This window comes from Falco peregrinus, chromosome 5 (genome assembly GCF_023634155.1).
Source record: "Falco peregrinus isolate bFalPer1 chromosome 5, bFalPer1.pri, whole genome shotgun sequence".
Taxonomy (NCBI): domain Eukaryota; kingdom Metazoa; phylum Chordata; class Aves; order Falconiformes; family Falconidae; genus Falco; species Falco peregrinus.
Genome location: NC_073725.1, coordinates 84,380,531 through 84,392,737, shown reverse-complemented (window position 1 = coordinate 84,392,737; position 12,207 = coordinate 84,380,531).

The window sequence follows — 12,207 nt, the reverse complement described above, 5'->3', positions numbered from 1 at the left end:
GCAAGGAGTAATGGTGACATGAATTTTGCAGTGATTGCTCCTTCACTGCTGAGCTGCATGGGGCTCAGCAGCCCGTCACAGGGCCCTACCACTGTGTTCACTGCCCCCCACATCCCCCCTCCATGGGTGCAGCCCCCCAGGGCAGTGCGAGCAGAGACCCTGGTTGCCACCGATGGTACAGCAGGTTTCAACCACCCCAGGTGATGGGGGCAGAAGTTCCATCCGGTTTTGGCTCATTACTTGCAAAACTCCAGCCCTGTTCACAGAAAATCTTTTTAGAAAATCTTGGGAGATAGGTAATAAATTTGCAATTGGGTGGTGAGGAGAGGCAAGAGTGTTAACGAGTGTGTGTGTGCTCGCTGGGTCTCCATGTACGCTTGCTGGGTTTATGTGCTATAAGCTGTAAAATATGATTTATTAATGCACGGCTGGGGGACTCTGTGTCGGTGCACCGTCTTGTTTGCGGTGTTGCCTGAAGCTTCCCTTCACTCGAACTGCTTGTGAGCCCCTGTTCCTCTACTGATCAACCCTTTTCATCTGTGTGCGTATATAAATAGCAAACAGGGGCAGAGGGCCGTCAAATACTGCCATACGGTCCTTGAAAGCAGGAGAGCTCTTGGCTAAGGCAGGTATTGCAAAGTTCATGCCTCTCCTAAGGTCACATCTCTGAACTTGGAGCCTTTTGCTCCTGCTTTGTGTCTCCCGGCTTTTGCCATCACGGTGTGTCGTTTGCGTGAGCCTCAGAGTTGTCCTGGAAGTGTGTGATGCCTGAGAAGGAACTAGGGAAAGCCTTTTGAGATGAGCCGTGAGGAGCTTGGGGTTCACAGACGTTAGTTATGGACCTTCTCCATGTAATGCTGTAGGAGGAAGGGACGGAGAAGGAAGAGCATGAAGCTGCCATAGAGAGGGAGTGAAGGGCAGGAGTGGAGCTGGGGACAGATGGTGAGGAAGAAACAGGGCGCTGGATGGAAAGGGAAGCCACAGTTCCTACACACCTTGGGGACTGGAAAGTCACTGGTTTTCCCTCATGCCTCTGGCTGCAGTGGGGCTCTGGCTGGTGACCCCCTCCTCTCCCCTTCCCCGCTTCATGGAGCAGCAGCCGCTGCCTCAGGGCACAGATCACAGCCCTCCCAGGGGTGTGCGGGGGCTGTACAGAGGCTGGACCTTACACCATCCCGCAAGCCCCCAGGGTTTTTCCAAACTCCCTAAGGGCAGAGGTGCCTTGCCCTCCCCACAGCTCCTTGCTTTTTTCCTTCTGCCTCTCCCAGCAGAGATGGGGTTGGTTACTGGGAATGGCTGATGCAGCATGGACATGGGCAGCCCTGAGCTCCAGGTGGGCAGGAGAGCCACGATGGAGAGCGTTGAGCACCCCCCAATATCTCCTGCTGCTGCTGGGTTGTGGGGAGAGCTGCACTGGCTTGTAGGGGTGCAGAGAGGATCGGGGTATGGAGAGTGATGGGGCAGGAGCAATCCCACTCCTGGGTTTTGGATTTTCTGCCTGTCCCGGGACAAGCCAGTGAGGCCGTTACGCACTGCGGGCTCTGTAAAATGGGGATATTGCTTCCTGGTCATGGCCTCCCAGCACCGGCCAGCAGTGAACGTTATTTGACCCCAGGTGCAGCCCTACAGGGACCCAGATGGGTGGTCACATCCCACCGGGGCTCGTGGTCAGCGGGGGTCAGACACAGCATCCTGCAGGTGCGGCACCGGCAGTGCTGGGGGCTCTCCATCGCTCTCCTCCGCTCGCTCCAATGCGCTGAAGAAACACAGAGGCAGCACCTGCCCTTCTCATTTCCCAACCCCGGCAGCGGGCTGCGAGACAGCTGAGAATGGTGTGAGTTGGGCTGATGGGATGATGTGTCAAAAGAAGCCTCAGGAGAGAGAGGCAAAAGCCTTCCCAGGACGTGGCCCCGGTCGTGCCGGACCCCGGCAGCCGGTGCTGCGCGGTGCAGGTTTGGTTCTGTTACAGCTTTTAGCTGTTGGAAGATGTTGGGAAAACGATGACAGTGTCAGATGCCAGGTGACCGTAGCTAACGACGGCGTGTTCTTGATGAGGCAAGTGTGGTAGCTGGGGAGGACAGAACAGGCTCTCCGCACTGGTGTAAATCACATTCACACTGCCTGCTGTGACAGCAGATTTGGATTTAATAGCAGCGATGCTAAAAGTTGCATGATATTTAAAAGCTACAAAACGCGCCCACTGTGATCAGGGGAGGGATATTAAATAAATAAATAAAAAAAAAATCAGCAAAGCATTTTCACGAAGTCTTTGTTAAATATTAAAATCCCATCCTTCCCAACAGGAAAGCTTTTTTCAGGCTAAGAGGAGCGACTGAACGGCATCTGATGATATTGCATTGACACAAGTGTCTAGAAAAATAGGGTAGGAATGTGTGATCTGTTCTGAAAAAGGAACCCTAGCTAATAGGAAATATGCTGATGCTACTTTTAATTTCATGAGTCAGGTTTGCTGCAAAATTGATGGGAATCTGTGTTAAAGCCTGGTTACATTAAGACAGTTCTCTGCTGCTTGGGGTTTTTCCATTTCTTGTTTCCCTTTGTGGGGATTACTACGGTAAAATTTTTTGGTCCTCTGGGGACTTGCAGCTGTTATTTGAAAGGACAGGGGAGCAGTCTGGCATCCAAAGGCAATGGGAGATTTCTGCTTCAGAAACATTCTACATAGTAATCGCTGGCCAAAGCCCTTGCTAAGGGGCTGTTGCAGACCCCAGCCCTGGGCAGCGGTCCCAGCGGCTGCTCCTGCTCCTTCCACCCATGGTAGCTGGGTCTCCAGCCTTCCTTGTATGCGTGTCTTCCCTTGAAGCAAATACAAGGGACAAAACAGAAGGAAAATACACTTTAAAGGGAACGCTGCCATTTAAATTAAGGAGCACAAAGGCAGCTCCTTGATGCTGGAGGGCTTGGGAGCAGCCCATGTCTTTGGTCTCCATCCAAACCACGTTCCTCCACCAAAAGCACGTTCCTTCAGGCTGTGTCGCTTCTCTCTCCTGTTTCCCCAGCATGGGATCAGGCGTCTCCTGGCCCCTTCGTCTTCCCTGTGCTGTTTCCTGGCCCGGGTTCCAGTGCTGATGAGTTTATTAGTGTTGCTAATTTTACCTGATACTGCTTCCTTCTCTTCATGACAGGTTGTGTTTTTTTGAACTCTCCAGCTGACTGAGCTCTCTTTAATATTCCCTGTTTTACTTTGAATTCTCTTTGTTGGCTGTTGCTTGTTGTGGTTTTGGTTGTTTTTCTTTAATCCTCCCACTGCCTCTTTTTCCTCCCTGGTCCCTGTGATGCCTCTTCAACCTGGAACAAAGCCAGAGACCATCAGGAGGTCATTGAAACACAGACGGTTGTTGGATTTAAATAAGGACTAGATAATTTTATGACCATTAACAAGACTCGCTGCTATGCACGCTAAAATAATAAGGGCAATCATATCTCATGGTTCGGGGAGCAAGTTGATTACCTGTAGGGACTGAGAAGGTAATTTTGCATCACTGACCCCCTCAAAATACGATACAGTTGACAAGATGCACCAGGCAGGTTGAAGGGCAGGAGGATGTGCAAGGCACAGGGCTTGGCTAAAGGACAAGAGCATTTCCCTCATCGCTTCTACCATCACACTGCTTTTAGCTGGCGAGCAGAAACTCCCAGTATCAACATGATGGAAAATGTTTTCCCGGCAGGTGAAAGGCTCTGAAGTTTGGCAGATGAACCTTTCCTTTCTCCACGAGCATCTGCCTGGTGACATTTGTGCCGTATGATTGCAGACACTTGGCTTTGCTGGCGATGGTGGCTGGTTCACCTGCCAGGCTGTCCCCATAACTGTACCAAGAAGCGGTCCCCCTAAAGAGAAATTAAGGGCATGAACCTCACTTAGGTCCTTCAGTTTGGAAGTGCCTCCCGCTCCCCACTGTCCATGGAGCATACGAGGGAGACCAGCCTCACACGTAAAGGGGTGATGGCAAACGCACTGTCCCTCTTTCACCCCTTCTCCCCGCTGCAGCAATCCCGGGTCCTCCGCATGCACGTGTCTTTCTGCAGCTTGTTTTGGGAGTCACGCTCCAGCCTCTGGGGATGTACGTGATCAGCTCCTGCTGCGATCCTGCTGTTAGGAGGCAGAGCTGCCCTTGAGTGGCATGCTGTGAAGTGACAGCTCCTCTCGCTGGGAGTCCTGGGAGGGGAAGGAGCAACCCCAGAGAGGAGGCAATGGCAGGGAATGAACCGAACCCACAGGGAACCGAGCTGCTCATCCCAGCAGCTGCGCTGAGATGAGGAGGAGCAAAAAGAGCCCCACAGGTAGCACCAGTCTCTTGGGTGGATACATCCTGCTGATGATGGATGTCTTTGCGTAAGTCTAGGTAACGCTAGTACTTCCATGCTGGAGCCTCCTGCCCAGTGCACAGCAGTACCCTGGCCGCCGAGCCCTGGCCTCGTGTGAGCAGAGCATCACCTGTGCCCTTCTACCCAAGCACAGGGGACTTCTCACCCTGTACGGAGATGGCACGAGCCTGCCATGGTGTGCTGCCGTGTCCTGAGCTGCCAGCCCCAAGGTGAGGATTATAGCTCTGACAAATCACACGTTAACTTTGCTAACATTAGAAAACGCCAAGTGCAGAATAGATCCTAGGCATGCCAGCTTTTAAGGGATCACTGTGGTGGTAAGGCACAATTAACAGTCTGTATTTATTTAGTTACACGCAGGCAAAGCTGGGAAGCACGGGAAGCTTGATGGGCAAGTCAGTAGCTACCAGAACTGACTGTTCAGCCCCGATGGAGGTTTGGGAGGTGTAGCCTGTACTGGTTTTGGTTGGCATCTCCCAGCGTATACTGGCCATGGTTATGAGCTATAGGTGATCACATCCTGTACCTCTGTTTGCCCCCCCAGTACGGCTGTGGAGCAGTGGCAGTGGTTTGCGGGTGCCTCTGCAGCGTCATCTTCCCCGATGGGTTTGCTTCTGCAAAGGGAGTTGTCAGCTTTTGGGGGGTCACTGCTCTTCACTGGTGAGGACAGGGTCACAGCTCCTGTGGGAGAGCGGGACATGCAGCCCCTTTCTGCGGAACCTGTCTCCTCCCATGTGCTTCCAGTTCAGCAAACCACCCCACGGCATCCCACAGGTGTATTGTAAATACAGAGCAAGTGCTCGGGGAGGATGGAAATCCCACCTGCATGGGATGCTGAGCCCCAGTCATACTGGCAGATAGGGAGGTTCTGCAGGTTGTCCTGAAACCCCAGCCTCAAGCGCGTTCCTGCCCTGTGCGGAGACCCACACACACCTGCACCCCCCTCTCCAGCCTGGCTGCATCTCCTCGTCCTCACTTCTCTCCTTAGGAGGAGGACGGCTCATGGGGCTGAAGCAGAGATGTTCCCAAGGTGAGGAAGGCACCAGGCCCCCCCAAAGCCACAGCCTCCCCCCATGCACCCCATTTCCATCACTGCTGTTTCCTGGCTTCATGGTTAACTCTGGCCTTGCACAGTCCCCAGGTCCTGTAACCGGTGTTAAATGTAATGAATGATCTTGTCCTCCTTGTTTGTCTCCTCTTTAGTGTAACACTGTAATTAGCTTAATTACCAACAGATTCTTTTTTTTTTTTTTTTTGTAACTTAAAATGGAAATTAAATTTTGCACCAGGTTTTACAGGCTGTTAACGGGAATCGAATAATCAAGCCTGACTCCAAGTCCTTGAAAATGAGTATTAAAAAAGGTCTGAATTTGCATATTCATGTTTTTAATAGGGTTCAGAAGGTATATTTGCAACTGATGAAAAGGATTAATTAAGCCTAATTTGCATAGGAAGAGCAGTTTAACCCCTTGAATCCTATCAAGGCAGAGACTGACAGCTTGAATACCACGGCATGATACCGGAGTGATGTGGGCAATGCAGCACCCTGTGGAACAACTTCCTTCCACTCAAGGAGAACAGGACTGGGGGAATCCAGGCTCCCAGCATCACCCCAGCATGGCTTGTCCCCCTGTGCCCACAGCCGCCCCTGGGTTTGGCCTCTGTTCCTCTTACTGTGGTGGTTTGTGACCTGTGTGTCCCGTGGCAATGCCATCACCTCATGCCTTGAGCAAAACATGCTGCTCCTCCAGGCATCAGCTGGGTGGTGCAGCTCTAACGCGGTTTCAAGAAATAATTTTGGTAAAGCCAGCTCAGTTCCCTGAGCTGTTCACAGGGTGGGAGCACCCATGGCTGGTAGGGGCACCAAAACCTTCATCTCCCTATCTTGTCTCCAGTTTCTTTTTTTCCCAGTGAGGCTGATGCTAGTCAGGGGTTAATGGCTCTACAGGAACATCAGACCAGGGTGAGACTTGGCACTTGTCACTTGTCGTGTCCTGCCCTGCTCCCAGCCATCAGCCTGAGGCTCTGCCTCAGAGGTGACAGCATCCCAAAAGCCTGGGACTCATGAGACTTCAGGGGAGGGGACACAGAGCTGCCTGCACCCTAAATCCCAGCTGTCACCCCTGGCACAGAGAAATCAGCAGGATCTTGTACAGCTCTGTCCAGTCGTCATCTAAGAAAAACATAAACCGCTCCCCAGATCAATCATACCCCTAGCCTGGAAAGCAGAATGGGAACGTGACGCTTCCCAGGGCTCTACAAAGCTGAGAACAGAGCACAGCTTTGAGTCAGCGCCTGAATGTTGCTAAAAAGTGGAGAAAAAATAAATAAATCAGGCATTCATTTTGCTTCAGCAGGTGGTGTGCTGCGTTCCCCTTGTAATGCTTTGGTGGCGTGTGTTGCTAATTATTTTTCGGGTGGAATTTGCTGTGCACAGCGCACGGGATTCATTAGACAGAGATGGCTTTGAAGTGGCGTTCAGAATTAATGCTGGCACATGTAAATGTTTCTTGTGCCATGGAAAAGCTGGCTATAAATGATGCATGAGGTCCAGCGAGAGAGATGCTTGCTTTGTTTATACACACCCATTGGGCTTCGTTATGCCAAAAACAGGCAGAGGAAAATCGACAGTGTCTTGCACAGTCCATATATCTGCTACCCGGCTGTATGTGAGCATTTAGCAGAAGTTAGAACGGCATTCTTAGCACGCCGCAGCCTGAATTTCCTCTGGTCAGAAACATGTGTTAGTGACCCAGCAAGGCTGCTGCTGTCTCTGCGCTCAGCATCTTCCCCAGGTCCCCCAGACGAGGAGGAGGACGCATCCTGCACTGTAAATCATCAAGGTCCTGACCCATACACCTCACTCGAGCAAAACCTCTCCTCAGAGGAGAGGTGCTTAGTGGTAACGCTGGTGTAAGGAGTCCCTGCTCACCTCTTCCTGCTCTCACCTGACTCATCCTCCCAGCACAGGGTCCATAGGGCCACACTAGCAGCAGAGATGGGGAACATTTCACTTAAAAAGAAGAAAACCTGAAGAAAGAGAAAGAAAACACAAAGCCCACAAGCACAGCTGACAGAGCAGAAGGCAGTGCCCAGGGCAAAAAGCCAGGGGAATGTAAGATCCCGCAACCTCTGTCTCCACCAAAGGCTTTTGATGATGGCAGTGCTGCTGCTGGACACCTCCCAGAAAAGTTGAGTTCAACTCTGGGCTCTGCTCTGCTCTGTCTCTGTGTGTGTGTTTGTGTATTTTAGACCAGCAAATGCTTTCAGAAATGAATACTTGTGCATCTCTTCTGTAAAGCAGCAGGTATCCTTTTAGATCACCCAACAGTGAGGTGGAGAAATAGCTCCCCAGCATCTTCTAGGAGCTCTTCTCTGCTGCTGGGGTTAGGCAGATCATGGGTGAACCATTGCACTCTCCTGGCTGCTGCCCCAGCAGCTCATGGGTCAGCTGGAGACCTTGCATGGTCGGGGGATGGCTGGTGGGACCCAGCTGTGTAGCCCCATGGAGACATCCCTCCAGCATGGGGCTGGGACACCTTGAGTAGGGTCTCTGAGAGATCTGTGCTCTGGCAAAGCAGGCTCTGAAGCATCACTGCACCAAAAACAGGGCACCTCTACGGGGGCAGATGAGCATCTGTGCAGTTCCCTGTCTCTGAAGTGATGAGGCTGGTGCTTTAGTGAGCATCTAAGCTGATAAGGCCAAAAACCATCATGAAGTGGGTGACACAGGAGAAATAGTGGCAGGTGGGGGTATGTGCGGAGAGCACAGCGACAGCAGCTTTGCAAAGCACTGTAATCCCACGATGGTTGGTTTGGGTTTAGACATAAATGAGCTCTGCCTTGGTTCCCCCCAGCAGCAGTATGAAAAAGGGGTTTTCAGCCCCAGGGCTGTGTGCCGGGCAGCGCTGGCAGGGGGAGGCCGATTCGGGCAGCGCACCCCGGCCACAGTAGCTGCAGGTGGTGAGTGACTGTGCCCCTGGGCACAGGGTTCGATGGGTTCCTGCTCACCCTGGCTGGGGCTGGCCATGTGTCAGGCTGAATGGCTCCATCCTGATGAGAGTTGCCTCTTTCCCTTTGGGCCTGACCAGGAGCAGCCCCCAAACCCTCGGCCGCCCCCAGACAACTGGGGGGAGGGGGGGGATGTGCATGGGGCAGCCTCGCAGGCGCTTCTCCGCTCCTCCACTGCCACTGCCAAAAAACCAGGCTGGAAATCACCGAGGTGCAACTGTGTCATGTTTTCTCTGCAGTGTTTATGAAATCGCTTGCTCATCAAACACAAAAGGAACTGTTTGCTTTTTAAGTAAAACAAACATAAAATACCTCCATCTTTATTGCTGTTCAAAAGGCAGCTTTGTTCCCTCCAGCCGCCGTGCTTGCCAAGGCAGTAGGGCTGCACCGTTGGGGTCTCTCTGAGCCCAGACCTCCCACCCCATCAACCCACGGACGGGTGCCTACCCTCCTGCCCTGCAGATGCCCCATCCCTGCTCATGTAGACACTGGCATGGGGGTAGTTCCCAGGCAGGAGACACCAAGTTTTGGAATGGAGAGCTGGACTCACCTACGGCATGCTCCCCGGCCAGACCTCCGGGTGGGCTCCCTGTCGTGGGTCCTGTCCAGACCAGCTCGAGGTGAGGAAAGGAGGAGTCAAGTGAGAATCTGTGACTGAGTGCTGAGATGTTGTGTTTTTCTACTTCCAACTGTTTATTTACCAGCATGTTGGAGAGCAGTGCTCTCTTCCTCATGCCTTATTGAGAAGCTCAGCTGTGAAATAACTAAATGAACCATCCCTTTTTATTAGCCTTTGGACTTAGCAGAGGAGCAATCAGTTAATGGCTGACCAGTTTTTGAAGATGCTAAGCACATTACAAGTGCTAAGTATTATTATTTTCCCTGCAATGCTTTATTTTTCCCTCTGAATATTCAGTTTAAATAACCCTTTCAATTACATTATCCGTTTTCATGCATTCTGCTCAGATTGAATGTGGTGCCGCTTACAATTCAGTCACCTCTGTGGTTTCCATGTCTCTGCAAGACTCATCCTAACCTTTGCCTCTCAATCCTGGCCTGAACCAGCTTTTGTTCTGAGTCCAGTATCTGGCCCGGTTCTGCTTTGGCTCCTTAAGCTCCAATGCATCCGCATCACTTCCCCACAGGCACTTTGACCTCTGACTCCTTGCTTTTGCATATTTATTTTTCCTTCTTAATAAGGGAATACCTTGCAACCTTTCCCTTCCAGCTAAATTAGCTCCCTGGATAAACTGTCTCCTCCTTCCGTGATGAGTTGTGCTGTTTTGGTTTCTTTGTCTTTGGGAAAGGGTGAATGATCAGCTATCAAAGGATACAGCTTTGTATCCCGGTGCCAGCCAAACTACCTTGTCTCACCTGGAAATCTCCAGCCACAAACATCTATGGCTTTGTAGAAGAACGGGACTAGCTTAGACTTTACACCCGAGTGGGTGAATCCACCTCTTCTCCTGACAGCTCCAGAGCAGCGACCAGTAGCTGAGTCCTTCGCTGCCATGGGTGGGCTCTTCTGGGTGGGCTGTTCTCCAAAGCCAGCCTGGGGCGGGGACCTCTCAGTCCCCTCAGCCAGAGGAGCCTCCCGACTGTATCAGAAAGGGTTTGACCATCTCTGGTGATGAGGGGCAGCTCCCAGCTCTGCTCCAGCACCTCCATCTCTTCCTGTCACTGTCCTGGCAGCTGTGTCAGGACCCAGCTGGTCTGCAGGATGGAACTGCAAGATGGGTGGGAGATCAGAAACCAGCCCACATCTCGGCTCACCCTCCTTCCCAGCTGCAAGCTCCGCCATGGAAATAGGTTTGGGGTTGCCACGCCAGGCACCTGCTCTTCCCAGCCTCTGCCGCCTGTCTCCTGGCACACATCTTACCCCAAGCCCTGGTGTCCACACTTGACTGTCTTTTCGGAGCCGTGATCACCTGGCAAGGCTGGAGGAGGCTGTGGAGCAGCAGCGCTTGAAGGATCTCATGCGTAGGGCTGCCACACATCTGCACGGGATTTCCCAGGCAGAGATGTATGTGTGCAAACTCTGTAGTGGGTGGTAGTGTTGTTACAGGCAGAATGATCCAAAGATATAATTGAGGTAAGGTTTGTGTGGAGAGGTAAAACCTCTTACTGCAGCACCTGAGATGGCTGGGGAAAAAACCCAAAACTCAAGAGCTTTTGTCAGCCTAAACTGAGCTGAATCATCAGGGATACTTCAGATGGACAGTGGCGGATGGTTTGTGCTGATGCACTCCATGGCCACTTGGCCAGCGTTGCTGGCTCTGCTGGCCCTCGGAGTGACTCCCAACAACTGCTCTGCCCCAATCTGACTGCAACACAAATCCCAGGTGGGGCAGGAGGGCACATCTGGGAGAAGCAGGCTTTAAGCCCCAACTGCAGGGAATGGGAACCTTTGTGTCTTGGCCACAAATGTTGCAGAACGAGATTAATTAATTTAGCTGCATCGCGTGAAGAATGCCAGTGTTTACTTATGTGACCACAGATGAGCTTTTGCAGTACCCAAAGAGGCCTCCTGCCGCTCAAGTGGGCTGCGTAGCTCTTGATTGCAGGGCAGGAGATGCCCAAGGAGAGCTCTGCTGTGTAAAAGTGATGCTGAGAGAGAGGAAAAGCTTTAAAGGGCCCCCAGCAGAGACAAGCTGCAGCACCACACATAAACTTTGAGGCATCCCATCAGATCCCCTGCAGATCAGGGCAAGCCGGCCAGAGGCTCGTGCAAGGATGGAGGAGGCTGTCAAGGCTGGACACTGTAGTGGGATGAGCCGGACTGAAGGTCTGAGGAGCTTCAAGGAAGGTGAGTGGGGTGGGAGGGAAGTGTGGATGTTGTACGTGGGGCTGATCGCTTCCTTTCACAGCTGGAAACACTAAAGAATGTGATAGACCCAGAAGAGAGCCCAGGAGATGAGCAGGACAACACAGGGGACAGCACTTGTGTAGCTTAATGCAGAAGATGGACCAGGAGAGAAGAGCTCATTAGGAAAGGGCATCGCATAGTGAAGAGAGGAAAGGATATAAACTATGAGAAAGCTGATAGAAGACAGAAATGGAAATCTTTTAGTCCCAAAGAAAGCAAATACAGAGTACATTAATGAGTTTTTTTAATGGTGAAGCAAGTAAAGGTGAGCAGCAAATGGCTATTGCCAGACAGCTGAGATGAGTGTGGAAAAACAGATTTTGGTGGGGTGTAGGAAGCAATCGGCACATACAGGAACAACAGTGCACCCCATGTCAGTAACATTCCCATTGAATCACTAAAAAGGCACACACGTGCAAACTCAGAGGCTGGGCAGACTGTGCAGTGACAGAGAAGTTGCAGAGGGAGGGAAACGGGCACGTTCACATTCAATTTGGACCAAAGAAAAGGCAGCAAAACTAGAGTGAAAGCTAGCATCCTGCTTGGCCGCTCCCCACACAGTGAAAATCCACATCCCTGATACTTCTGTGCCTTCTCATCCCTTGCACAGAGGAAACCGAGTCCAAAAAACTGGCTTCACTCTGGATCAGATGGTTTCCCTTCATTAAGTACTGGGAGGGGTAAGGAGGTGATTGATGGTGAAGGTGGGAATGAGCAAAACTCTTACGGTGGCATTTGGATAATCTGCCACCCTGCTGGTGGTGCTGATGAGCTGGCTGGGAGGGGTAAAACAAAGGATACTAGACAAAGGAGATGTGAAAAAGTGGAGTGTAAGTAAATTCAAGAAAAGCCAAAGTCACCGCTGCAATCCAAGGAGTAGCTGTTGGGTTGGCTTCTCAACCACCACCGACCATCCCCACCAGCAGCTTCACCGCCTTCAGCACCTCGGGGCATTGGCTGGTGGCACCGGTTTGGAGATG